We start from the raw sequence: 27301 nt of genomic DNA on the forward strand, positions 1-27301 counted from the left end.
TCGAACTTACCGACCCAGACATTTCAGGTTCACATCTGCACGGTACCTCTTTTTCCAACCTTTTCCTTGAACCTGTCCACGCTTTATATTTACTGCGAATGGCACTTTACTCTGCTTCATCTGGTCTGGCAACCTCCGACAAAACGTCTCTTATCTAGTCTTCAAGCCGTCCACATTCGACGGGCTTGTCCATACCGTTGGGTTTACCTCCATCCTCTATTGTCCTGAGTTTCTTGGCTTCATTTTGTCCTTTTTTCTGTCTTCATCCAGACTCAGGAGTTTTCAGATGATTCCATTTTCTTCTTCCTCCGGCTTGTCAGGTGTACCTCGTTGCTGTTTTTAGTGGCTGCCCGGTAGGGTTTACAACAGATCTTTACTACACCGCTGCCCACCTTCCAACATTTTAACACTTGGTGTGTATTTTAACAACTTTACAAGAGTTTCCATTCGCTTCTCCTACACTTCATGCTACATTGTTGCAGACCTTTCACATCTAATTACATCACCAACTCTACAAGACATCGTTACCATTTCACTTTAAACAGTAAACCTTCGGTCAAAGGGCTTTTTTTTTTTTAATGTGTATTTATTTTTGAGAGAGACACATACAGAGTGTGAGCAGGGGACAGATCAGAGAGAGAGAGACACACACACACACACACACACAGAATCCGAAGCAGGCTCCAGGCTCCGAGCCACCAGCACAGAGCCCGGTGTGGGGCTCGAACTCACAAACCATGACCTGAGCCGAAGTCAGACGCTGAACTGAGTCACCCAGCCACCCCTGATCAAAGGGCTTGTTTAACACAAGGGGACACAGTCTTTTTTTTTTTTTTACATTTACCTGCATTTCGGCTGCTTCTCATTCCTTCAGACCCACATCCCTCCCTCGTGCCACCTCCCTCCTCCCTGAGGGGGCTCCTCCGAGGCTCCTGGGGGAAGGTGGGCAGGGGCCAGTTCTCTCAGCTCTTGAATTCCGCAAAGTTTATTCGGCCTTCACTTTGGACAGACGATCTGCCGTCCACACAACTGCAGTCAAAGATCTCCTTCGGTTCGGAAGGTGTTCCCCCCCCACCGGGCACGCACAGCCTCTCCGGAGATGTGAGCCCTAATTTCATCTTTGCTCCTCTGTGCATGGTAGGTTTTTGCCTCTGGCTGCTTTTAAGGTTTTCTGCTTTTAAAATTTCCAGAAATTTGGTTACGATGTGCCCTGGGGTGGTTTTCTTCGCGTTTCCTCTGCTCGGGGTTTGTGGAGCCAGAAGTGAGTTTTCGTCAGACTTGGAAAAATTCTAGCCATTGTTTTCTTCAAGCGTCTCCCACCGCGCACACCTCCTCTCGGAATTCAATTCCATTCGTGATGCCACTGGACACGGTCCCACCGATGTTCTGTCCCTCTCCTCCGCCAGCTGTTCTCGGTGCTTCTCAGGCTCGTCCTCTCGCGCACCAAGCTGGTCTCCGAAAAGTCTGACCTGCTCGGAACGCCAGCCAGCGCGTTTTCCAGAAGACTTGTTTGGTCCTTTCCAACATCTTCCACCTTCTCCTTGCTCACAGTCATTGTCATTGAACACACGGAGCGCGTTTGTAACTGACACCGTGACCCCCTTGTCCGCTAGTCCTACGTCGGGACCGATGCCGTTCCGCCCGGGTCTGTTTCCAGCTGCTGATTTCCCTCCTCTCCTGGGTTTCAACTTCCCCCTACCTGCAGACTGGTGCCGGACTCTGGGCTCGATGCCGTTGAGGCTGCGCTTGCCACAGTCCCTTCAGGACGGTGAGCTCTACGCGGGGACGCGGCTAACTGACTTAGAACCAGCCTGATGCCCTCAAGGCTTGCCGCGAGCCCTGCTGGGGAAGTCCTGAGCCGGCTGCGTGCAGGGCTGAGGCAGTGACCTTCCGCGGACTCTACCCCAGGCCCTTTGAACTGTGAGGTCTTCCCGCCTGTCTGGTGAGAACACAAACTTCCTTCCCCGCCCTGTGTGGACCGCAGGAGTGGTCCTGCCCACTCCTCTCCAGCACCTTCTCTCCTCGCCTGATGGTCTGTGCCCAGATCAGTGCTCAACCGACGACCACGAGGACCCCTCCTGAGCTCTCTAGAGCCCTCTCTTACACAGTGCCCTCACCCCCAGTGTTCTCCCCCACGAGTTCCAGCCGTGCTGCCATTCCACACCATCCCCTAATTCCACACTGTCTCCACCTGGCCCTGGGCTCCCTCCCCCCGGGCTCGGCGGGACACCGTGGGCAGCAGGCTGGGAGGCCAGGGGCTCCCTTCACAGGGACGACTGTCCTGTGCCCTGCCGTGCAGCATCGCAACCTGCAGCCGCACACTTTGGGTGCTTCCCAGCTGCTTCAGGCGGGATGCGAAATCTAGTTCCTGTCACCCCTCACGTGGCTACAAATGTGGGTTAGATCCTCGTATTTCTTTTAAGTTTATTTTGAAAGACGGAGAGTGCGTGTGGGCACGTGTGCGCATGAGCAGGGGAGGGGCAGGGAGCGAGAGGGAGAGAGAGAGAGCATCCCAAGCAGGCTCCACGTTGTCAGCACAGAGCCCGACACGGGGCTCGGTCTCAGGAACCGTGGGATCACGACCTGAGCATAAATCAGGAGTCGGACACTTAACCCACTGAGCCCCCCAGAAGCCCCCCGCCCTTGTATTTTTAATTCAATTGTCCTCTAACCCGAAGTGCATGTGTCTAACGGGTTTGGACGACACAGCTCACGTGAGAAGCACCGGGCTGTAATCGAAGGCAGGGGCTCCGTCCCCAGGAAAGGCCTCACTGCCACGCAGCTCGCGTAAACCCGTCTCTTGAAAAGAACAAAGGCGTTTACCTTTTTCTGTTCTCGGATCCCTCACTCTCGATGGAAGCATCTCATCAAGAGCATGTTCGCTCTCTTAGAAAGGAGCGCTGGGAGTGCTTGGCCGCCCGTGTTCCAGAACAGCAAGCCCGAGGCTAATTAGCAAACAGACGAGCCAGTGCCCAAGGGTAACCACGTGCCCAGAGCGCATTGAGACACTCGCAGCCCTTCTTCTCCGTCAACAACCACTTCCCAATTTATTCAGCGAGGTCAACGGCATCACTGACATGTGTCACGAGCAGCTCGCCGCCTGAAGTCACCCTTTTCTCCGAACCCGAGCCGGAGCTGAGGCAGGAGAAGCTAGAGACGAGGCGGCCCCTGAGAAGCCTCCAGAACAGCGGCTGATTCTCCGGCACGCAGAGTGGATGGGGCTCTGCTCCACACCGTGGGGGGCGGGGGGGGCACAGCCACAGGAAGGTGTGCCTCAGGGCTCGGGGCGCCACCGGGTTTCGCCCCCGTGGCCGGAGCCTACACTGCAGGCAGCAGGGCCTCCCACCCCCTCCTCGTCCCTCGAGGTCCCCAGTAAGGCCAAGAGCCCAGCCCACCCTCATGACAGCCCTCCTTCTATTCTGGCCGCAAGACCCCGGTCAAGTACGCGATTTGAAGATATTCTCTTCCATTCTGTGGGCTGTCTTTTTTGCTTCCTTGATGGTGTCCTTTGAAGCACAAAGGTTTTTTAATTTTGATCTAAAAGCAGCCACAGAAAGGACAGGTTACCTTCGCAGAAGAGACAGCCGGGCCATGGTTTCTCAGCGTGTGGAGGGCGTCGAAGGCCCCTGCATTTATCACCTACGTGCTGGAAGGACCCGCCCGCCGGCCGACAATCCCACCACGGGCAGTGCATCCCTGAGGGGCAGGGAAAGTCACCACTCTCCCAGACAGACAGACAGTCAGACAGACACGGGAAGGGCTGGCCGCCCGCCCGCAGAATGTAACAAAGCAACCTCCAACGCACCCTTCAAGCAGGAAGTGTTCTCACCTGGAAAATCCCAGACGCAAAACAGCATAAAAACCAAAGACAGTGGCAAATGTGTCTACAAATTTGAAACAAAAGAGTAATGCTAACAATACAGCAACAATGTCTGGTGAGGTTTGCAAAGTTTAAACACACCGCAACACATGTGCTGGGAAGGGACACTGGGGTGCCCCGGGGGTGGACCTCCCCAAGAGTAAAGCACTTGTTAACTTTAGCTAAGTGACAAGTAAGAATGTTGCAATTTCTGGGAAAATCATCAAAAGAGGAGTCTATAACTTCCAAGCCAGTGGGGGGGGGGGCGGTGGGCGGGGAGAGAAAAAAAAGACAGGATCAGTAATCATCTAAAACATAAGCAAGGAAGGATGAGGAAGAGGAAACAGATAAAGCGGTCGGCAAAATACACGATGGCAGATTTAAACTCCAATCCATTGATAATTATCACCTTTAAGGAAATCAGCTAAAGGCTCCAGTTAAAAACATTTTAATTGTCAGGGCGCCTGGGGGGCTCAGTCGGTTAAGCGTCCGACTTCCGCTCAGGTCATGATCTCACGGTTCGTGGGTTCGAGCCCCACCGTGGGCTCTGTGCTGACAGTGCGGAGCCTGGAGCCTGCTTCGGATTCTGTGTCTCCCTCTCTCTTTCTCTCTCTGCCTCTCCCCCGCTCACACTCTGTCTCTGTCTCTCAAAAATAAATAAACATTAAAAAATTTAAAAAAAATTTTAATTGTCAGACTTTAAAAAAAAGGACTGTCAAATTTCAATTAAAAAAAAAAAAACTTTAATCAGACGCTACCTCTGAGGCACCTCTAAGACACAGAGGGACAGAAAGGTTAAGAGCAGGACAACCCACGTAGCCAGTTGTGCGTGCGAGCTTCAAAGCAGAGGTGGGGAGCACTGTAGGAGGCGAGATCACATCACAGGGGCAGACGCTCCATCCACAAGGACAGAAACCGTATCACCAGTAACATGTCCCCCAAATGCATGAAGTGCAAGTGGAAGGTGCCTGGAGATTCTAACAGACCCTCCGGTAACCGACAGAACCACAGATCTAAGAAATCAACAAGGATGTGGGAGTCGGCACACCTTTCTGGAAAGGGCCGGAGAGTCAACAGTGGAGTCTTTTAGGCCAAACGGTCTCTACAACTACTCGACCCTGTCCTGGTACAAACCAGCCACAGGCGACAGAGACACGAAGGGGTATGGCTGGGATCCCACAGCATTGTATCTACAGAAACAGGTGGCAAGCCAGAATTGCCCCACAGGCTGTGGTTTGCCGGCCTGATAGGGAAGGTTTGGACAATAGGATTCCTAAAGTGTATGAACCTACACAGAACACTGTCCCCACCAACCGCAGAACACAATCTTCCCAGAGACACGCACAACCCTTCTGAATGTGACCATATGCTGGGCCACAAAGCAAGCAGGAACAAGTTTCCAAAAACAGGCACCAGTCAGAGCACAGGCTCCGACCACAAATAAACTAACAAATAACAGTAACTTAAAAAGGCAACAAAAAAGATACTTGGCAAAATCAGCTCACCGCTTACAAATCCAAACGAGTTACCAACAATAACAACAAAAGACAATTACACGTTTAAAAACGCACAGAATGGAATAGTAAGAAAAGTATCTCCTCTCACAGCCTACAAAGGCTGTGGCCAAAACAGTCCAGGGATTGAAGGTCACCCCTCAGGGTGCAGCAGAAAATTTTAAAAGGCTGAAAACAAATGACATTAAACACAACTCAAGAAGTAAGAAAAGCAAAAAGAGAATCAAAAAGGAAGGGAGGAAGGAAATAATTTAAAAAGCAGAAGTTAATGAAGTAAAACCTGTACAGAAAGCCAGAAAGTTGGTTCTTTGAAAGGACGGAACGAACCGACGGCTTGGACGAGAGAGTCAAGGTAAAGGGAGAGGCGACGTGAACAACGCTGGGAAAACAACCCGATGCTGCGGTTCTAAAGCCAAGAGGAGCTTCTGGACAGTTTTCTAGCAGTAAACTTCAAATGCAGCTAAAAGGACAAAAATCCGCTTCAGAAGATGCAGAAAACCCAAATAACTGAAGCAGGAGTCCCTGTGCACCTGAGACCCCGCACCCTGGGGGCACGCCCTCTGCCCGCGGCCAGGCCACCGGACAGGATGATGCTGTGGCCTCGGAATCGGACGTGGGCGATAAGTGCGAGTGGAGAGGATCACAGACCTGGGAGTCGGTTACTCGGGAAGCAGCCGGGAGCCCGGGAGCCGGAGGGGCTCTGCTCCAGGGGCGCCACCGCCGCCCTGGTCACTGGGCCCGAGCGCGCCCTCGCTTCAGGGGCCCATGCTGCCGTGGCACCAAACCTGTGGTGGGGCCCCTGCCACACGGCCTAAGGACAGAGCGGGGCTGTGACCTGCGTGTTGAGGGTCACAGGGGAGGCAGAACACGCACCGTCCACACCGCCTGGGGCCCGCACTCGCGGCCAGATCCTTGGGCCCGCACTGCCCGGCTCACCGTCCCCAGCCAGCGGCCGCAGTGACCACACCGGCCACGCAGTGACACAGGAGCAGGCGGTGGCCACGCTTGCTGCCACGGGGAAGCGCGTGTGCTCTGCAGGAACCACAGAAGGGGCAGCGAGAATGAACAGGGGCCACGGAGGGGCCACGGTCACTCGTTACTGCACGTTCTCCGCCTGGAACCAGCGAGGTGGCCATGAAAAGCGCATTTATCGAGAAAGGTGTTACCTATAGCACCCGAGCTCAGATGTCTCCGTGACACAGGAGAGGGGGAAGGAGAGAGTGGGGGGCGGAGGAGGGAGGGAGGGAGGGAGGAGCCCCCCGGCTGCACCGGGACCTGGCCCCCAGCCCTGGAGACTATTCTGAGACGCTCAAGGAGGCTCTGACACAGGGTGACACAGGGTGACAGAGGCCTGGTGACGGTGGTGACCAAGCGGTCAGAGGGGCCCCTTTCGGGAGACACATACCTGCACCCACGGTGGACAGATCTAAGGGCTGATGGGGAGAAAGTGCCGAGGACTCACTGTCCCTGCGGGAGGCTGCTTAGCAGAGGACACGGTAGGCGGACTCAAGAACCAGGCCAGGGGAGTGACGGGCACCAACTGACCGCCTGCGCCCTCGGGCCACAAGCGCGTGGTCCCTGGCCCGGGGACACCCCTGACTGCAGGGTCCCAGCACTGGCAGGAGTGGGGAGGTGGGAACCCGGAGCCACCTGTTGTGGGCCTCGTCCTTCAGAGGCCCAGGCGCCTGTGAGCGCCAACAGTGCTGCCCTGAGTGCCGCCCGGAGTCACCAGCCGGGACGGAACAAGATACAACCTCCTGTAAGTCACCGCTTCCCAGAAAAGAGCAACTCGGCGCTTCCCCCTGAGAGGCCCACGTGCGAAAACGTCACAATAAAGGCAGGCAGGCTCGCTCCTCGCGCCTCCAGGGCCTCCGTGGGGGCGCGGTCCCTCGCCACTGGGTGTTTGCTCCTGTGGCACACGCACACAACGGAGAGCCTGCGTGCCGGCCTGCCGGGCCCAGGGCCCCAGGGACAGAGGGGACAGGATGGGCTGTCCCAGCCAGGGCACGCCTCAGAGGCGGCCTGCACCACGGCAGACCTGTGGCCCTCTGGCCCGGGGACCTCGGGACGTTACCGCGCGCTCCCCAGGGACCCCTGCAGAAATAGGGGTGCCCGTGGTCACAGCGGCGGGAAGCACAGCAGGTGTTTAAGGGGCCGGCCCTGCAGTGCTCCTTCCGCCCAGACGTCCGCTCCAGAGTTCTGAGCCTGACTCCACTTGGACGCAAACACCGCGAAGTCTGGTTTCCACACACACGGAATGTTCCGGGAATGCGGCCACCCACGAGACACGCCCGGGAAGACGTACTCCGCCTTGGGAGCCCAACACAACACCCGGGAGGGATGGGCCTCCGACCCACCTGCCTCCCTCGGCCGCACCTGGGACAAGAAGGGCACTACTTGTGGGCCGGCCCGCTCTGCCAGTGTAGACATGCCCAAGCAATTCCACGTTGGAGTACAAATCCTTTCAAAACGCTGGGTGTGGACCGTCGACGAAATGCATTTCCACCCGGTAAAAGAGCTATTACAGGACAATTTATTGGTGATGATATCAAACACGCTTGGTGGCTGGTGTTCCCAGACTCTGTCCTGAGCACTTTACGTGTGGCAACCACTCTCCACAGAGGCGGCATCGGGTCCGACGGGTAGAGACTTACAACGCGAGACCCGCCTCACTCACTCTCGGGGCTGCAGGATCCAGAGATGAGGCGCTCGCCCAGGGCCACACGCTGCCCCCGCGCCATCCCGCGAAGCGACCTGGATCGCGACCAGCACCGCGCGGTGGAGACGTGACGTTTCCACGTCGCAGAGCAAGCCCCATCTTCAGTTTTGTGTTTTCTAGCTGCCGCATTAGAAAGCAACAAAAACCAGGCAAAATGATGTGGTAATATTTTATTTAACCCAATAAATCCAAAACATTATCATTTCAACTCCTAATCACTACAAAAGAACATTGAGGTATTTTACATTCTTTTTTTCATATTACGTCTTTAAATAGACGCGCCTTTCACAGTGAGAACACACCTGAATTCAGGACAGGCACACCTCAAGCGTGGCCCCCGTGAGCCGTGGCCCTGGGAGCCGTGGCCCCGTGAGACATGGCCCCCGTGAGACGAGGCTCCCCATGAGACACAGCCCCTGGAAGCCATGGCCTCGTGAGACCTGGCCCTGGGAGCCGTGGCCCCCGTGAGCCATGGCCCTGTGACATGTGGCCTTAGGCACTGCATCAGGCAGCACAAGCTCAGAGAGGACACTTTCAGGATTGTTTTCTTCCCATTTTCCTTTTCCATTTACGTGGTTTTTAGAAGCTTTTAATTTCACTGATTCTCTCGCTTCAAATGTTGTCTATAATGATCAATTCCTCCACCGGATGGTAGGTACAGGGGGGTTGAATATTTTACGTGTCTTCATTTACTACAGTAGTTCCTAATCTTAAAAAAAGCTGACTCATTCTGGGAAATCCAATATAATCACAAGTTACAAAATAAAAAGTATGATAAAATTATCCAGTACTCCCAGTTTCCTTTGTCTTCTATAAAGGTTGGAAGAAGAGGAAGAAACTAATCTCTCTAGAAATAAATACACAATAAATGGCTGAGAATAAATAATGAGTAGTTATCATCACTTCCTTTTTAATTTTCCTGTTTTCCTAACACCGTTCTTTTTGAGGCCCGGCCCTCGGCCGCTGGACACCTGCCAGGCAGGGTGCGCGCTAGGCCGCCGTCCCTCCGCCACCCAGGGGCCGAATCCCAGTGGCGCCAGGGTCGCTGTCCGGCACGAAGCTTCTCCGTGGCGACTTCATTTGGCGGCAGGACGGCAGGAAGGGAACAGAGGGGCAGGATCCCACACGGACGCCGCTGCTCGGGGAAAGGGAAACACAGACACTTGCCTGGATCGGCGTCCACGCGAGCCGGAAGGCTGCGGGGCCGCCCACAAGTCTGCGCGGGGCACCACACGCCTCAGCTCGAACGCACTTGGCAACACGAGGCCGAATGGTCACCTCTTAATCCGCCCCAACCCGCCGATAATCAGGACTTTGTGAGGGCGCCGGCACCCGGGTAGCTCGCTACCGGCGGGGGGAGTCACGTTCCCCCCCAACTCACACACTGATGTCCTGGCCCCCGGGACCTCAGCGGGGGGCCACCTCCGGAAGCAGGGGCCCGGCAGATGTAACCTGTGAGAATGAAGTCACCAGGTGGCCCTACTTGAAGGACGGGCGTCCTTATTTAAAAAGGACACAGAAACACACACAAAGGAAGGGCCCCACGTGGGGAGACAGGGAGAAGGCGGTCGTCTGCCCGGACGCGTCCCCCCCTCCCCCCGGCCCCCAGAGGAAATCAACCCCACAGACGTCTTGACTTGGGACGTCCAGTCCCCAGAACTGTGACACAACATTTGTTCCTTAAGCCACTCGGTCCGTGGCACTTTGTGCTGGCCGCTCTTAACAAACGAATGCTCCCACCCTTAAGAAAATCTTATTTATAAGTAGCCTCTCTCTTAGTTATGTTCTCCCTGTGCCTCTCCCTGCCCCCTTCCCCCACCAACCCCCCCCCCCCCCGCCATGTCAGGAGAGCGAACTCTGTCGTTTCCAGCCCTGTAACCCGGCTTCCCAGCTACGCACAGGCAGCAGGCTGCTGTCACCGGCGTCCCAGTGTCAGACAAGGCGCCCCTGAAGCCTGCAGGTGACCGCCGTCTGCACACGGGGGGTCGGGTGCCTCTCTCTACCGCAGGCTACTTCCGTTCCCTGGTGGAGGCACGGGAGTGGGCAGAAAAGGGGGGATTGGAAAAACTCACCGCCGTTCAATAAAGCTGGCCTACCTCCGTGTGTCTGCGAATGTGGAGGCTTGTTGTCAAAAGGCCACAGGCACAAACGTGACCCGTCCACAGCCGCGAACGGCAACAAACAAACTTGCCGAAGAAGGGAAATATCCCCACCGAGCCCAGGAGAAGCCGTCCACACGGCAAACCGGCCGCCCCGGGAGCCTGAGGCCGTGCACAGCACCAGACACTCGGGTCCTCGTGGCCCTCAGCTCGCACACCGGGGAGGCAGGCGGCATCCCGTCAACACAAGAGCAGGTGGCCGGGGCCCTCCGCGTCCCCTGCAAACAGCCACGCGACCGCCACACGGGAACTTGGCAGCGAGCAGTGCCCGGTGGCTTTAGGGAGAAGGGGACGCTCCCGTCAGACGTGCTGAGCCGCGAAATGACTCAGCAATAAGGAGAACCCGGAGTTGGTGCGGGCTGGCGGACCGGCCAGCGTCAGCACCCCGGCCTCTGCCGCGTTCCAGAAACACGGCAGGACACAGCGAGCCGCTCCGCCGTGATGCCACCACGCTTCCTCGGGCATAGATGGCAACAGACACGGACAACGGTCACCCTGCCCTTCGGCTCCGCCCCAAGGGGAAAAGGCAGGGCGAAGCCAGCGCCAGAGGACAAACACGCGGGGACCCCTGCCACGCGGCCCGTTGGGGACGAGCCCGCGCAGAGCTCAGCCCTCGCTTCTCTCCTCGCTCTCCCTCCTGGGTGGGGTGCCCGCCGGTCCGCAGCACCCTCCTCGGGGTGCTCTGGCCCGGCCACGACCCACCGCGTGCGGCCGCGTGCGACGTCGCCTCCCGCGCGCCCTGCACCAAGTGCCGTCACGGGGCAGCCCGGCTGCACAGAGCGCAGTGGAGACCGGCCTTCAGGGCCTTCTTCCCCCGACGCCAAGGGCAGAAGCGCAGCGTGAGCCGGAGAAGCCGGGCCGCAAAGACGGTAACAAGGCGGCGCCGTGTGCTGAGAGTGTGCGTGCGTGTGCGCGTGTCTTCACTCGGACTAGTGACGGGGGCGGCTTCCCCAGCAAAGCGACAGCCGAGTTGAGGGCGCGTAAGAACTCACCAGGAAGCGGGCGCCTGGCGGCTCAGTTGGTCGAGCGCCCGACTCTTGACTTCGGCCCAGGTCACGATCCCGGCATCCGGCTCCGCGCTGAGCGGGGAGTCTACTTGGGATTGTCTGTCTCCCTCCTCTGCCCCTCTCCCACCCATGTGCGCCCCCTCTGAAATTAAAAAAAAAATTTTTTTTGAAAAGAAAAAGAATTCACCGGGCAAGGAGGGCAAGAGTGCTGTTGAGGAAGGTGTGTGAAGGGACGGGGAGGAAGGGGATCCCGGGCAGGACCCGGGTGGCGGCAGAATGCACAGAAAGGCACCCACTGAGACGGGGAGGCCCCCCTGACAGGTGACGGCCGTGTGCCACAGGACGTGGAGGCCTGGGGACCCGCACTGGGGGGGGGCTGGTCACCGCACAGCACGAAGACAGCCTCAGACAAGCCCTGAGAGTCACCTCGTTCCAGATGCCGAACGGTCTTTCCATTTATTTTCTGGCTCCGACGCCTACGTCCGTGACCTGTCACCTGCTCAGATGGAAGGGGTCCCGCTCTCGGGCCAGGCCTGGCGAGCTCCCCGTGTGGCTCTCCTGCGACCGAGCAGGCCTCACTCGAATAATAACAGCTGTCGAAACGTGACTCCGAAGCAGCAGCAGTCACCTCGCCTGGATGCCAGAGACGCTGATGGAAAGCAGGGGCCGCTGAGGACAAAGCCCGGTGTCCCAACCTCGCTGAGGCACTCGACGAGGACATCTTCTCAGCTTCCAACTCCCCGACGGCACACCGGTCTCTCCCCGAGCGACCTCATCCACACCAGTCTTGTCCCTTCCCCTGCGGCCAGAATCCCGGTTGGCATCACTCTTCTTCCGATTGGTCAGTGGTGTCGTTAGAAGTCCCTTCGTGGGTGCAGAAAATTAACCTAAACCGGTCCCAGGTCAGTGCTGCTCCGGGGTGCCCGGCAGGAGCAGAGCCTCCCCGTGGAGCTCACGGGGACAGAAGCCTGTGTTACCGAGCACTCCAGAAACCGGGGGCAAGAGGCAGCAGCACCAGCGGTGGGACTGAACCCCGAGACGCGTCGAGTCGGGTGTTAGGACCACCATGATGGTTAGTATTCTGCTATTAGCTGCCACGTACAGCTTTTGCACGTCGCCGTGGAGGTCGGAATATGCAAGGAAGAAAATACCAAGTCAGAAAAGGGGCAGCTTGGGAAGGGACCAAAGAGAACTTTTAAAAGCAAGAGCTATGATCAGTGGGAGGAAAAGTTTAACGGGCTGGCTGACCGGCAGACGAGACGACACGGAGCAGGTGGCAGGGCTGGAGGCCTGGGGAACCGCCCCGGGGGCAGCACAAAATGACCGAAACGCAAGCAGCTCCAACAAGAGGCCACAGGACGCGCCACGAAGTCAAGCGTGAGGTAGACGCGGAGTTCAACAAAGTCGTGGCCAGAATTTTTCCAGAATTACTAAAAGGCGCAACACTTTATCTGCAGGAAGCACACAGAATCCACAGCAGGATAAGTGAGAAGCAAGCCTCCCCACCCCCGCCCCCACCCCGCCCCAGCAGTGCCACAGTGAGGCTGAAGGCCGCCAGAGGGAGGGGGGAGGAGAACGGCCCCGAGAAAACCGGAGACGGGCACAGGAAGGCCAGCTGGCCCCACCGCCGACGCCAGGGCGGCCACCGCGGCGGCCAGAGCACAGGGCCGTGACGCAACCCAAATCTCAAAAACTGGGCAGAGTCAGGCCACACGGACCGTGTCCTCTGAACGCAGGGCTTCTGAGCCGAAGTCAGTCATAAAAACACAACCTAAAACCCCCGTGCGTTGAGGAAACAAAAGTGCTTCTGCATCACCCACGGGTTGCGGAAGAACGGGAATTAATTTAAAGTGCTGACACCGAACGGTGAGAGCATCGCAAACCAACCGCAGAGGACAGCAGAGCTGAGCCGAGAAGAAAGTTACAGCCCGACAGTCTCAGGTTAGAAATAAAGCCTGAAAGTTAAGAAGCAACGCTTAGGAAAAATAATAAAGAATAAACAGCGGTAATGAGTCAACTCGGTAACCTGGAAAGAGAACACCAGAATCAGCCCGGGGAGCACGGCCAGAAACGATGACGCGGAGAAGCAAAGAAACAGCACAAGTGAGCCACAGGACGGAACGCCGGCTCCCTGTGAGCACTAAGGTATCGGAGAGAAGCCTCTGCTAGGATGAGTCAAGAATAAAGAAGGGCAGCAGCAACCGTAGCAGGGAACAAGGGAACTTCACATCGGGTACGGCAGGGACGTAAAAACAAAACGTTCCGACCTTCGCACCAAGGAACCGAGAAGGCTAATGACGCGGGCGGCGTGGTGGGCGGCCTGAAGACGGTCCCCCCCGTTCGCACCCCCGTGTGATCCCCTCCCCCGACGGCAGGCTGCTCCTCACCACGGGCTTCTCACAAAAACAGTGCAACAAAAGCGAAGATGGGCCGCGTCTGGGATGAGGCTTCACCGCCCGTGGCTTTCGTCCCGCCGGCACGTTCTGCCCCTCGCTTCCACGCAAGCGGCGCGTCGGGAGGCCCTCAGAACGACCGGCAAGGAACTGAATCCTGACCGCCACGCGGGAGGGAACTTGGGAACAGGTCCTTCCGCCGAGACTTCAGGGACGACAGCGGCCGGTGAGAGTGCGGAGCCTGAGGACCCGGCCAGGCTGTGCCTGGGCTCCTGGACCACGGAAACGGGGAGACGACACGTGCTGCTGTTTAAAGCCAGCAAGCGCTGGGGCCGCCTGTTACACACGCACATTCCTCCCCAGAAAAAGGGTCGGGAAACCCGAACAGATCTGCAGCCGAACCAGGGCGTGAACTAGGATCTACGCAGACCGAGAATCCACGTAAGACACACACAGTCTCGAGCTTACGTGACGTGTCTTACACAGCACAGAAAGGGGCAACGGTGCCCGACTCCGGTTAGGAGACTGGCACAATCCAGACGCCGGGCCGGACGAGGACGGTGTGATACGGGACGATCGCCAGCCAGACTCACTCTGGCGCACGGGCGCAGACAACCCCAAACGAAACGTCACGGACCGACCAAACACAGCGACGGAGCAGAAAACAGCGAACCGCGGCCCAGACGGGGTGTCCAGGAAGGCAAAGAAGCTCCTCGTTGCTTCACCAAATTAACGGATGGATGGAAAAATCTTATGTGATCTGCTTGACGCTCGCAGAGAGGCTCTTTGTAAGACAGTTCCAGCAAAATACACTTCTGGGTATAAACGCGAACTTCTACCCCGAAAGGAGGCATCTGTGCGGAAAAATAAGCATTCTCTGTTTCCGTAATTTCACTGTCGAACGGCTGACGTCGTCCGAGGAGGCGTGTCAACGTCGGCACCCCCGCCGCGCTGCCCCACCCCACGTGGGAAGGAACCACGTTCCGCTGGAGTCCCTCCTGGGATGTCATCATCGGACACAAGAAAGCTTGAAGAGGGCTCCCACCCCTCCCCCACCCCACATGCGTTCTTCCAAACCCGGGGAGCCTTCCTGGGGGAAAGGAAGGCTGTCCCCGTTTCTCGGTTGTGCGGCGTGCGGGCCTGGGGGCCTCTCCCGGCTCAGCCAACCGACCCCCAGACTCGGGCCCCCGGTGGGTGCCGGTGCACGGCCCCACCCGGGCCACCTCACACCTGCCAAGTCACCTGACCTGGAGCACGCGTCCCGGGAGCGTGGTCGCGTAGGACCCTGAGGAGCCCCGTCGCCGCCCCGAGCCTCTCGGTCAGAGCCGTGGGCCACCCTCCCGCCGCCACCGTGGGCGCGTGGCGGAGCCGACCGCCCTGAAGTCCAGCGCGGCCGGGCGAGTCTGCCGCCCCCGTGCTCTCTCCCGCGGCGCCCCTGGCCCGTCGTGGGTTGTCCCGTGGGAGAGTCCAGGCTGCCCGCTCTTGTCTCCCGGCCAGGCGACCGGGCGGCTGCACGCAGCACGTGTAAGTGGGACATCTGCCGGGAGGGTCTCTCTCGGCCCCGTTGGGGTCGGGGTCGGGGTCCGGGCGGCTCTCGTGCTAGAGCCCCGCTCACGAGCGCGGCCGTGGGCTGCCGTCCCGGCTTCCTCACCGGGCTCTGGGCTGCGGACGACACGTGTGCTGGGTTCCCTGGCCCGTCTTCTGTATCGACAGCTCTCTCTTCCACCTTTTCCGAACCTTTAATTTAAACCTACTGCACGTGTAGAAAAGGGCTCACACCGCAGGTGCGCCGCTCAGACTTCTACAAGCCACACACGCCCGTGTGACCCACACGTGGCTCTAGGGAGGGGATGTCCCCGTGCCCCCGGAGCGGCTGCACGCCCCTGCCCTCCCGGGAAGCCCCCTCCCCACGCCCAGCAGCGCGGGCTGCCTCGCTGGCTCCGTGTGGACCGAATCAGGGCTCGGCCGCCCTCCGGGCCTCCCTCCCTCCCTCTGCTCGGCTGACCCACAAGACGCACACACGTGCCTGCACCTGTAACTGCCTCCTTCTCTCTCCCACCGCGTGAATATTCCAGAAGCTACCTCTTCGTTCTCTTTGGAGACGGGCAGGTAGAGCGATCCCGGGGTTTGAGCGTCAGGACCACAGCGGCCGGGACACTGAGCGCACGGGCCCTGCCGTGCACTCACTGGTGCGTGCCCAGGAGTGAGGCCGCCTCCCCGGCAGGTCCTGCCACACGGTCTGCACCGCGGGCGCCCCTTCGCACCCGACGGTGGGGCTCCGTCCGCTCCACGCCGGCCCCAGCGCTTGGTCTCTGCACCTTTTCTGGCCGTGGCCCCTGGTGCGCGGGCCAGGGCCTAACCGGGGCTCCCTCCCCGCGCCCCCTGATGACCACGGTGGGGCGGTCTCTCGCCTCCGTCTGCTTCTCTTCGTCTTGCCACCTGTGATCCCAGGGGGAGCAGGGGAGGATTCGGATCCAGGATTCGGAGTCGTGTCACTGTTGCACCGGTGCCGGGAGGGGAAGCGGTCACGGGGCTCCCCTCAAATCTGCAACAAGGCAAGGACGCCCTGTCACGCTTCCATTCGGCACCATCCAGAAGGCCCCGGCCCGGCCACAGGGCAGGAGGGCATGAGGAGGAAACAAAGCCCTCGCCACCCTGAGACGGCAGGGACGTCCACGCAGAAACTCCTGAATATTTACGTACGGATGACGGAACAGACCGGGAAGGCGGCTGGCTGTCCAGGCAACACCCCAGATCAAATGTGTGCCTGCTCAACGCCAACACGGAGTTTGAAAAAACTTTTAATAAAAAACAAAGTTTAAACGTGCCACTTACAAAAGCAATAGAAGCAATAAGGGCGCCTGGGAATAAATTTGACCGCAGAGCGTGAGACAGGCCGTGGGACATGCCGAAGCCTCACTGAAAGCCACGACTGTCGCCACAGACGGAGGCAAGGCCAGCTCTACAGCAGGAGGACAGCGTCAGTGAAACAGGTGACCTAGAGAGTCAGTGCCACTGCGGTCAAAACCCCAACAGTTTTTCATGAGACTCAGAAGCCGACTTGAACGTGCACCACGGAGCAAAGAGCAGGAAGGACGTGCAGGGAGCGGGCGGCTGAGGGACAGGGGGACAGAGGACCAGACAGACAGGGCCACGGCGGCACGACGTCAGCAGGGAGAGGGGCCCGCACGTGGGACAACCGGGATTCCACGTGGGGACGCCAGGGCCCCGGGCTCCCTACTTCTCCCCACAGACTGACCGCTCCGGAGGGATGGGCACTTCGGTGGGGCAAACTTGAGAACTCCCACGAGAAAACACAGGCTAGAGCGTGAGTGCCCCCGGGGACCCTTAGCGCCACGCAGGAGGCATGGCCCATAAAAGGAAAGATGGAGAACAGGGACGGCACAGACCTACAGGTGAGGCGCCGAGCGGGAAACCGGGTGAAGGAGCTCAGGGAAACACGCGGGACCATCAGTACGAGGCAGGACTGCAGAGGCACGTCAAGGCCACCGCCAGAGGCTCTTGCGTCCGTCCATTCTCTGCACGAATGGGATCCACCCGCCGGCTGCTGGTGGGCGTGCGGTGCGGGGCGGGTGTGAGCCACGGCCCAGGACCACCGCGCAGGCCCACGTGCCCGAGCCCCGCCACCGGGCGCCCCCACCTGCGGACGCAAGCGCGCGCGGCTGGCGCGGGTCGGGGTCAGTTCTCAGACCTCATCTCCGTGTAGGCCCGAGGAGGGCCTCCCGGTGCATTCAGGGACGGACAGGGTTCCCGTTTCCCACAGGACACCGGCTCTCTTGTGCCATCTTCTCTCGTCCTGCCCGCGCCATCAGACAACCCCACCCGCTTCCAGCAGCCCTGCTTGAGAGGGACGGACCATCCTTTTGGTCTCCACCTGCACATGAAGTCTTGGGCACCTGTTACCTGTGTTTTTGCCTCTCTCACGTGCATTCAGGAACGCCCCGTGGTGTCACCTCACTAGCCCAGTTTACTCCAGTTCAGAAATCAAACAAACATTTCAGACCAGGGGCTGTAAAAACTACCACCTCAACTTCTCTACAGGCTGAATTCAGGCAGCAACATTTTTTATTTGGTCTGCAGTGTGTTAAAAATAATCGTATATAAAAATCCAGATTGCTAAAAAAAAAAATCCAGATTTCTGGCTTGTCCTGGCAGACCAAAGATCTAGTCCCTCTAGTCCTGTGCCTACCTGGCCATGTTGGCTGGGGATCCGTGCAGGGGGACACACTGGCTTGGGGTTCAGTGCTGGAGCTGAGTGTTGAGTGCTGGGGTTCAGTGCTAGGGGCTCAGTGCTCAGTGCTAGGGGCTCAGTGCTGGGGCTGAGTGCTCAGTGCTGGAGCTGCGTGCTCAGTGCTGGAGCTGAGTGCTCGGGGCTCAGTGCTCAGTGCTAGGGGCTCAGTGCTGGAGCTGCGTGCTCAGTGCTGGAGCTGAGTGCTCAGTGCTAGGGGCTCAGCACTCAGTGCTAGGGGCTCAGTGCTGGGGCTGAGTGCTGGAGCTGAGTGCTCCGTGCTGCGTGCTCAGTGCTGGAGCTGAGTGCTCAGTGCTAGGGGCTCAGTGCTCAGTGCTAGGGGCTCAGTGCTAGGGTTGAGTGCTCCGTGCTGGGGGCTCAGTGCTGGGGCTGAGTGTTCCTTGCTGGAGCTGAGTGCTGGAGCTGAGTGCTCAGTGCTGGGGGCTCAGTGCTGGGGCTGAGTGCTCAGTGCTAGGGGCTCAGTGCTAAGTGCTAGGGGCTCAGTGCTGGGGCTGAGTGCTCAGTGCTGGAGCTGCGTGCTCAGTGCTGGAGCTGAGTACTCAGTGCTAGGGGCTCAGCGCTCAGTGCTAGGGGCTCAGTGCTGGGGCTGAGTGCTGGAGCTGAGTGCTCCGTGCTGCGTGCTCAGTGCTGGAACTGAGTGCTCAGTGCTGGAGCTGAGTGCTCAGTGCTAGGGGCTCAGTGCTCAGTGCTAGGGGCTCAGTGCTGGGACTGAGTGCTCAGTGCTGGGGGTTCAGTGCTGGAGCTGAGTGCTGGGTGCTGGAGCTGAGTGCTCAGTGGTGAGGGCTCAGTGCTGGAGCTGAGTGCTCAGTGCTAGGGGCTCAGTGCTGGAGCTGAGTGCTCAGTGCTGGAGCTGAGTGCTCAGTGCTAGGGGCTCAGTGCTGGAGCTGAGTGCTCAGTGCTGGGGCTGAGTGCTCAGTGCTAGGGGCTCAGTGCTGGAGCTGAGTGCTCAGTGCTGGGGCTGAGTGCTCAGTGGTGAGGGCTCAGTGCTGGAGCTGAGTGCTCAGTGCTGGAGCTGAGTGCTCAGTGCTAGGGGCTCAGTGCTGGAGCTGAGTGCTCAGTGCTGGAGCTGAGTGCTCAGTGCTGGGGCTGAGTGCTCAGTGGTGAGGGCTCAGTGCTGGAGCTGAGTGCTCAGTGCTGGAGCTGAGTGCTCAATGCTAGGGGCTCAGTGCTAGAGCTGAGTGCTCAGTGCTGGAGCTCAGTGCTGAATGCTGGGGCTCAGTGCTGGGGCTGAGTGCTCAGTGCTGGAGCTGAGTGCTCACTGCTGGGGCTGAGTGCTCAGTGCTAGGGTTGAGTGCTCAGTGCTGGGGGCTCAGTGCTGGAGCTCAGTGCTCAGTGCTGGGGCTCAGTGCTGAATGCTGGGGCTCGGTGCTGGAGCTGAGTGCTCAGTGCTAGAGCTGAGTGCTCAGTGCTGGGGCTGAGTGCTCAGTGCTAGGGTTGAGTGCTCAGTGCTAGGGGCTCAGTGCTGGAGCTGAGTGCTCAGTGCTAGGGGCTCAGTGCTGGGGCTGAGTGCTCAGTGCTAGGGGCTCAGTGCTGGGGCTGAGGGCTCAGTGCTAGGGGCTCAGTGCTGGGGCTGAGTGCTCAGTGCTGGGGGCTCAGTGCTGGAGCTGAGTGCTCCGTGCTGGATCTGAGTGCTCAGTGCTAGGGGCTCAGTGCTGGGGCTGAGTGTTCAGTGCTGGGGGCTCAGTGCTGGAACTGAGTGCTCAGTGCTAGGGGCTCAGTGCTCAGTGCTAGGGGCTCAGTGCTCAGTGCTGGGGGCTCAGTGCTGGAGCTGCATGCTCAGTGCTGGAGCTGAGTGCTCAGTGCTAGGGGCTCTGTGCTCAGTGCTAGGGGCTCAGTGCTGGAGCTGAGTGCTCAGTGCTAGGGGCTCAGTGCTGGGGCTCAGTGCTCAGTGCTAGGGGTTCAGTGCTGGGGCTGAGTGCTCAGTGCTGGGGGCTCAGTGCTGGAGCTGCGTGCTCAGTGCTGGAGCTGCGTGCTCAGTGCTAGGGGCTCTGTGCTCAGTGCTAGGGGCTCAGTGCTGGGGCTGAGTGCTCAGTGCTAGGGGCTCAGTGCTCAGTGCTAGGGGCTCAGTGCTGGGGCTGAGTGCTCAGTGCTGGGGGGGCTCAGTGCTGGAGCTGAGTGCTCCGTGCTGGATCTGAGTGCTCAGTGCTAGGGGCTCAGTGCTGGGGCTGAGTGCTCAGTGCTGGGGGCTCAGTGCTGGAACTGAGTGCTCAGTGCTGGAGCTGAGTGCTCAGTGCTAGGGGCTCTGTGCTCAGTGCTAGGGGCTCAGTGCTGGGGCTGAGTGCTCAGTGCTGGGGGCTCAGTGCTGGAGCTGCGTGCTCAGTGCTGGAGCTGAGTGCTCAGTGCTAGGGGCTCTGTGCTCAGTGCTAGGGGCTCAGTGCTGGGGCTGAGTGCTCAGTGCTGGGGGCTCAGTGCTGGAGCTGAGTGTTCAGTGCTGGGGCTGAGTGCTCCGTGCTGGAGGTGAGGTGCTGGGAGTCCATGCTGGGGCCGTGCCCGCTGGGGTAGTGCTGGCAGCCGGTGGGGGAGGTCCGGCGAGCAGGCCGGAGGAAGAGGCACCCGGCCATCACTCCTGTCCACAGAGCCACCCCCAGTGCCTCACGCCTACGTTTCCACTGGCCCCCTTCCTGCCTGGCCCCCGTCAGAACCGGTGGACAGTTTCGTTTACGAAAACAGAAATGCTCACGCCCAGTAACCCCCTAACACATAAAGGAAAGTAAAGGGTGCAAAGCAGCTGGGGCCCCAGGAACATGCCGCGCTGGCCCAGAGCAAGAGAGAACGGCAGGCCGTAACGCATCTTCCGGCAGTTTCTGGGGCTCAAGTAACCGTGGCGTGCACCCCGCCTCAAAACGGGGAACGCGCCACCGCGTGCTGACGCGTGTGCTCTAACCACTGCCCGTCCGGAAGCGCCTGGTGGTCCCCACTAGGATACTCTGCTCACGCGCAGGTACAGGGAAGCAGCCACGGACCAGCCTCAGGACGCCTGCCGCGGCCACTCGGCTCCTCCTGAAACAAAACCACGACGCTACCCGTGCCGCGCAATTATTTTTACCAGGCCATTCTACTTCTGCTGATGACCAAGTCACTGAACGTCGTCTGACAGGCAGCCGTGCAGCTTCGACGCCCCCGAGAGAGAACCTGCCACACAGCAGGAGCGTGCCTTCCACAGGCCAGCGGGACCTGAGGGACGGGGGTCCCTCCCCCAGGACCCCAGGCCGAGACTCGCTCAGGGCTGCGTCAAGGTCCTTCCTCCCCAGCCCGTCCCTGTCTCCTCTCACCGCGTCAGACCAGCACGGTGGCCCCAGGGTCCCCCCCGCCCCCCGCACTGATGCACCCCACGACCCTCGGCCCCCACGGGCATCTCTCCCAGCACACCTCTGCGCTGCTGTTTTCACATCTGCTTCCTGCATAACCCAAATGGTTGCAGCCCTCGTTTAGCGCTTCTTATTTGGGCAAAACTCGCCACGACTAAACCTTACTTTGCAAGGTAGACCAGTGGACTGATTCCTCTCTGAACACGGGCATATGTGTATCCTGATAAATGGCACGATCATCCAACCGCTCCAGTTAGACTTGGACGGTGTCTAAAGGAGAAGTCGGTCTGTAGAAGCCCGACCCAGTCACCGCCCATTCCATACGTCCGTCCTCAGTGCCTCATTCTACTCCCGCCGCGTGCATAATGCCTCCGAGCACACATGAACTTGACGCACTGAATTCTTCCCCGGTGCAACACCATATCCAGCGTGTATCCGTTTCTGTCACCTTAGATGGGGATCTCCGATCCCCGGCCCACCCAGCGTAGCCTTCTGTAAGCGAAAAGTTGTCAAAGGACTACTTCCGTGAAGCCGACCGCTTAGTTTCAGTATGTCGATTTGTTTTTCATACATTGAGTTTTCCGAGCATCAAGCTGCCTTGGATGCAGTAAGACCTTTGTTTGAAATCTAGATCCATCGCTTGCTGGCTGAGCAACCCCAGCCATGGTCCCCCGACTCAGTTTTCTCCATCTGCGAACAGGGACCTGCCACGGTCCCTACACCGCTGTTTCAAGAATCTAACAATATAATCTGCACATACGACACCTCACAGTAATTATAGCTGCCGTTACGGAGCAAGACGCACAGCCCAAGTGACAAGGCAGGGGACACTTTTAAAGTCAGCGTATGCTCATACGGACTTCAGGTCGCCGATGACAGGAGAAGAGCCGCCCTCTCTGGAACTCTAGGACTCAGCTCCCCGCCCAGGTTTGCAACTCTCGGCACATACAAGTCACCGCTGAGCGACAAACCTGGGGAAAGGTATTTGGTCGCAGCACACAGCTTTTTATTACCGCTCCAAGTAGAATCCGTTACTATCGTTCTTTGTTACCGATTTCACTCCCCACCCACTTTCAGAAAGGAATCGAGAAGATCCACATTAATAATGCATGGCCTCCCGAGTCGCCTGGGGACAGGCCTCTCGGCCAGCTGCTGGCTTGCTACTCCCAGCCCTGCGCCAGGCCTCAGTCCCGAGTCCTGTGTGATGCAAAAGCACTCTGTGGCCCGTCACATACAGATCTGCTGAGACCACGTCTAAGATGCATCCTACCTGCGACCCTTCCGGGCACCCCGGACCACAGCCTCCGGGCCAGTCTCTGAGAGCCTGGGCCCCCCTCCCAAGCACCCAGACGCCCTCCCAAGATTACCAGCTCTCACACTTCGCTCAACAAAGATAATCAAAACACGGGGAATTCTTCCAATATCTGAAAGGCAGTCTGTCCAAAGATAAACCACTGATGCGTTTGCCTAAAATGCAGCATTCTGAGATTGGGAATTTGCGATTAATGTTAAGATGATGACGAGGTAGTTTTAGAAAGAGCAGATTAAGTGGAAGACGTTTCGCTTTACAGCTTGAGATAACTCATTTGAAGCCTCAAACATTCTTTGGTTAACCAAAAGTAAAATGCACGAAGTTTCTGAACAACTGCTTTACAAAATTCAGTCCACCCTTACTGTAAGTCAATTTCTCAATAAGGCTGAGTAACTAAAGATCTGACCTTATACACATCATGAAAAAGGAAACGGGCAAATGTAGCCGCTCACGACCGACGCTTTGCTCTATAAATATCAATGAGCCGCAAGTTGTACCAATAAACTAGCAGTTTTGATAAGGCGGGGGGTGGGGTGGGGGGGTGGTGAGAAACCACTGCTTTTGCCAGAAGTGTGTTTTGACGGTGATAGGGGCTCACTGCTAACAGTGAGGGCACCTGGTCTACACCACGTGTCCCTCTCGTGTCTCCCATGTTCAGTCAGTCTGCAAGTCAACAGCCAAGTGTGCATTTCAGGGGCAAAACGTGATTGGGCAAGGGAACCAGACCCTCCCCCTCCAAAAATCCAGTAAATTTGGCTCTTCTCAAACACAACTTCTCCTCTACATTTTTCCCGTTTATAGGGATCCCGGTATTTCCCTTCTACCTCTGATTTGACCACAGGTAAACACATATGGACTTTTAGCAGATGGTGGGGTCTCAGAACATGGGAGCCTGTGGATCTTGGTTTAAATCTGGCCATGCTGATCTGCGACCTACCCTTCAGCAGGCAGCAAGGACTCTGTTTTCTCAGACTACTCTTTTCCAAGGTTGAAGTGTGATCCGAGGTCACACGTCCGTATCAGGGTCAACCCTAATTAACATGGGAAGCCGGAGTAAACACGGACAGACCAGATCACTTCCGTGGATGCACTTTTTTCTACCTTTCAAAACAAAACGACTCCTTTGTTTCCCCAGTGCTGGCCCACAGACCTTCACACAGGCCCGGAAGCATTCGTGCAGGAGCGGAGCCGGCCACAGGGGCCAGTCCAGGGGCGAGGGCACCCTCTCCGGAGGCGCTGCGAGAATCCCCACTCTGCCAACTGAAGCACCCCTCCGGCACCTTCCCTGACCGTCCATCCTACAACACGGACTTTCACCTGCTCTCCCGCGTGCTCCAGGCCATTGTCAGGACACAGACCTTAGGCAGAGATCCCCCAGGTGGGGCCCCACCCACGTGGGGTGAGCTTCGAACTCCCACCAAGCACGGCCACTATGCGTGCACACGACATCGGGTTCAAAACATTAAGGCAACTGCACCTTCCAGGGCCGAGAGGCCCTTCCCGCTCTGCACGTCAATGCCATGTAACTTCTCTTTTAAACAGCGTAATCAAGACCCCTAAGCGTGGTTCAGAAAGGGGCCGTAACAGGCTAATTCTGAAACTCAGAAATGAGCGGTAACAGGCTAATTCTGAAACTTTGAGGGCGGCCGGGGGGATGTGGTCACGATGGTCTAGAACAGGGGGAGGGAGCAGCAAGGAAGGGAGCATATTAAAGAATGTTCAGAATCAGCCCAAGACCCCTCCTGAAACTTTTAAACAGACGAAACACTGATGAGTAATCCCTACATGAGTACAATCAGGCTGCGGAGCAGGAACGGGAAGCAAGGAGGGGATCTCTGGGTTTAGCCCCGCCACCCCGAGCCCCACCAGCACCCCGGGGCCCCACCAGCACCAGCACCCCGTGGTGGACTGGGGTTCTCTGGGATAATCATCACTTCCCACATGGCCAGCTACTTCCCAAACCGGCCTCTCAAGGCCAACAGCCCTCATTTTTCCTTCTCATGTGACTGTATTTCCTACAAAAAGGAACCTGCCTGCTCAAGTACTCCCTTAGACAAGACTGTTAGTATTGTGCTTTAAAAAAAAAAAAAAAAAAAAAAAAAGGCCACGGAAGCCATTTAGGAAGGCGTCTTCCCTACTGCAACTGAACTTCTCTCAAAGTTAAAAAAAAAAAAAAAAAAAAAAACTGCACAATTTTTCAAGGTAGCTTCAACTGCTAATAAACCTCCTTTCCCAACAACCTTGGCGTCCAACGTTCCGGGGTCCTCCGGGTGGCCGTGGGGGTGGAGGCGGCTCTTGCCCCGAATGGCTCTGGCATTACTGACTGACCCCATCACTGAACGGTGGAAATTCACAGTCGGCCTTGGTCCAAACGCCAAAGTCAAATCGGAAAACTCAGCACCCGCCACCCCACCTGCAGCCCGCCCTCTGATTGAGCAAAGAGTGAAACTAAGCCGTGGCCACGGGCGAGCGGGGTCGCGGGCGCCCCGTAGGGTCCCAGGTCCCCTGTGCCCCCACCCCCCCCCCACCAGCCCGGCAGGGGCCGCCTCGCGTCGGCAGGGAGGGGGGAGCGGAGGGGAGCAGAGTCCGCGGGGAGACAGGGGACAAGGGACAGGGGGTCGCGCCCTCCCAGAGCCCTGGGCCGCCCGTCCCCTCCCGGGGCGCCCCGTCCCCCAGCGCCCCCCACCCCCGCCAGGCCCCGCGTGCCCCCCCACCCCGGGCTGCAGCGGCCTGAGTGGGGGGCGGACGGGGAGGTGTCCTGGGCCTCGGCCGGACCAGGCGCCGGGAGCCCGGCGGTGCGGGGAGGACCCGGGCCCGCGGACCACCCCCCGCCCCGCCACCCCGTCCTCCCGCAGGCCCCACGCCGCAGAGGGCCGGCTGCGCTCCGCCCGGCGCGGGGCCAGGGGCCGACCTGGGGCGGAGGGGGGGCGGTGCGGGGGGCGACCTCGGGCGGGCGACGACCTCGGGCGGCGGGGAGTGGGGTGGGGGCGACCGCGGGCGGCGGGAGGGGGGGGCCCGACCTCGGCAGGGGCCGCGCCGCTCACCTGCAGCCGCCGCCACCTGCTCGTCGCGCGCGCGCGCGCGCGGCCTCGGCGTCGCCTCCGCGGCCCCTCCGGCCGCTGCGCTCCGGCCCTGGGCGCGCCCGGCCCTGCGTCGGGCCTCAGCTAGTGCGGCGCCCGCCGCCCCCGGCCCCCATCCCGCCCCGCCCGGCCCGCCGCCCTCCGCCCTCGGCCGCGCCGCCCCGCCACTTCCTGTGCGCGGCGATCCCACAGTTCCGCCGGCGCGCGGGGAGGGGGGACACGCGGGGGGGTGACACGCGGGGACACGCGGGGGGGGCACGCGGGGGGGGACTCGGATGAAGGCGCGGGGGGGGGCCCGGGGTACACGCTGGGTCACGTGGGGGACGGGGGACACGTGGGGGACACGGGACACCGGGGAGGGGGGTTGGGGGGGGACTCTGGCAGAGGTCGGTAACGGACGCCCGTGAATCCGAGGCAGAGATGGGAGCCGGCGGCGCACGTGGGGTGCAGGACCAGCGAGGTGGGGCAGGGGGGCAGGACTGACGCAGGGAGGGGACCGGGCGGCACAGTATGATGGGGGGCAGGGAGAAGGCACCTCAGGTCAGGAGACCACCCCCCTCGTTTCCCCGGCTCCCTGGGGGTTCCCCTCCTCCGGGGCACTGGGGTTGTTTCCGGGCGGGAGCTCCTCCCCCGGTCCGGTCGTGTGGGGTTCGCCGCCCCATGGGGTTGGATGGCCCGCGTCAACGTGGGGACCATCCTGGGAGCCGGGGCTCCAGCTCCGCGCGAGGATACATTTCAGACCCACGTGCAGCGCCCTTTGACTTATTTATAGTTGGCACCAGGCTGGCAACACTGTATCCGCATTTGACCCGGGAGGAAACTTCCCGGAACTGGTTGGGGGAGCCTGGCTGTGACCTGCCTAGATAGCCACACCTCCAGGCCCGGTCGCCGAAGGCTCTGCCCTCTTGGCTCCAAAGCACCCGAGCGAGCCCCTCACGGAGCACCTGCTGATGTCTGAGCCTGGAAACGGCCTGGGTTGGGGGGGGGGGGGGGGATCATCTCCACTCTGCTTTCTCTACGTGGTACCTCGCTGTGACTTGCCGCCTGTGGAGGTCCTCAGGTCCCTCTGGACCTCCCTAACTTGGACCAGTTTCATTGGAAAACTATCGAAGATCCCAGGCGCCGCGGACGTCAGCTGTGCCTTATTTTAAACTTCCTTCAATTATTTCAGAAAACACTTGGACTAAAAATAAAATAAAATAAACACACGTGCACCTGCTCTACTCACAGTTCCCTTATCCTTGAAAAAGAGTTCTGGTTTGCGGTGTTGGTGGAAATGTAATACTTGTGAAACCCGGGAGCCCACACCGCCCCTTGGAGTCGTCCTCTTGTCCTACAGGTGAATTCCCACAGGGACTCCCAGATGTGGACACAAGCACGTTCTGACGCACAGCACAGAATTAGAGAAATCTGAAAGCAACTCACGGACACCTGGTTAAATAAACTCCAGCATACTCATTTAATACTTCTTAGAACATTGAAAAATGTATATGGTAATTCTGTATATGCTAATGTTACACAATTTCCAACATTTGTAAAGTTAAGAGAGAGAGAGATGGGGCGCCTGGGTGGCTCAGTCTCTTAAACATCTGAGTCCTGATCGTGGCTCAGGTCATGATCCCAGGACCATGGGATCGAGCCCCCTGTGGGGGGCTCTGTGCTGACAGCCCAGAGCCCGGT

At 59.0% G+C, this 27301-nt stretch overlaps 1 protein-coding gene across 1 annotated transcript in view; it reads right to left on the reverse strand.

Moving 5' to 3' along the window:
• AGPAT3 (1-acylglycerol-3-phosphate O-acyltransferase 3) overlaps window positions 1-25607 on the reverse strand; it is an 81277-nt gene extending 55670 nt beyond the window's left edge. Inside the window, exon 1 of the mRNA XM_042998852.1 lies at window positions 25586-25607. The gene's annotated coding sequence lies outside the window, so the exon portion shown is untranslated. The remainder of the gene's footprint in view (window positions 1-25585) is intronic.
• Between the last annotated feature and the right edge of the window lie 1694 nt (window positions 25608-27301).

The sequence above is a fragment of the Panthera tigris genome, chromosome C2 (genome assembly GCF_018350195.1).
Source record: "Panthera tigris isolate Pti1 chromosome C2, P.tigris_Pti1_mat1.1, whole genome shotgun sequence".
NCBI classification, from domain to species: Eukaryota; Metazoa; Chordata; class Mammalia; order Carnivora; family Felidae; genus Panthera; species Panthera tigris.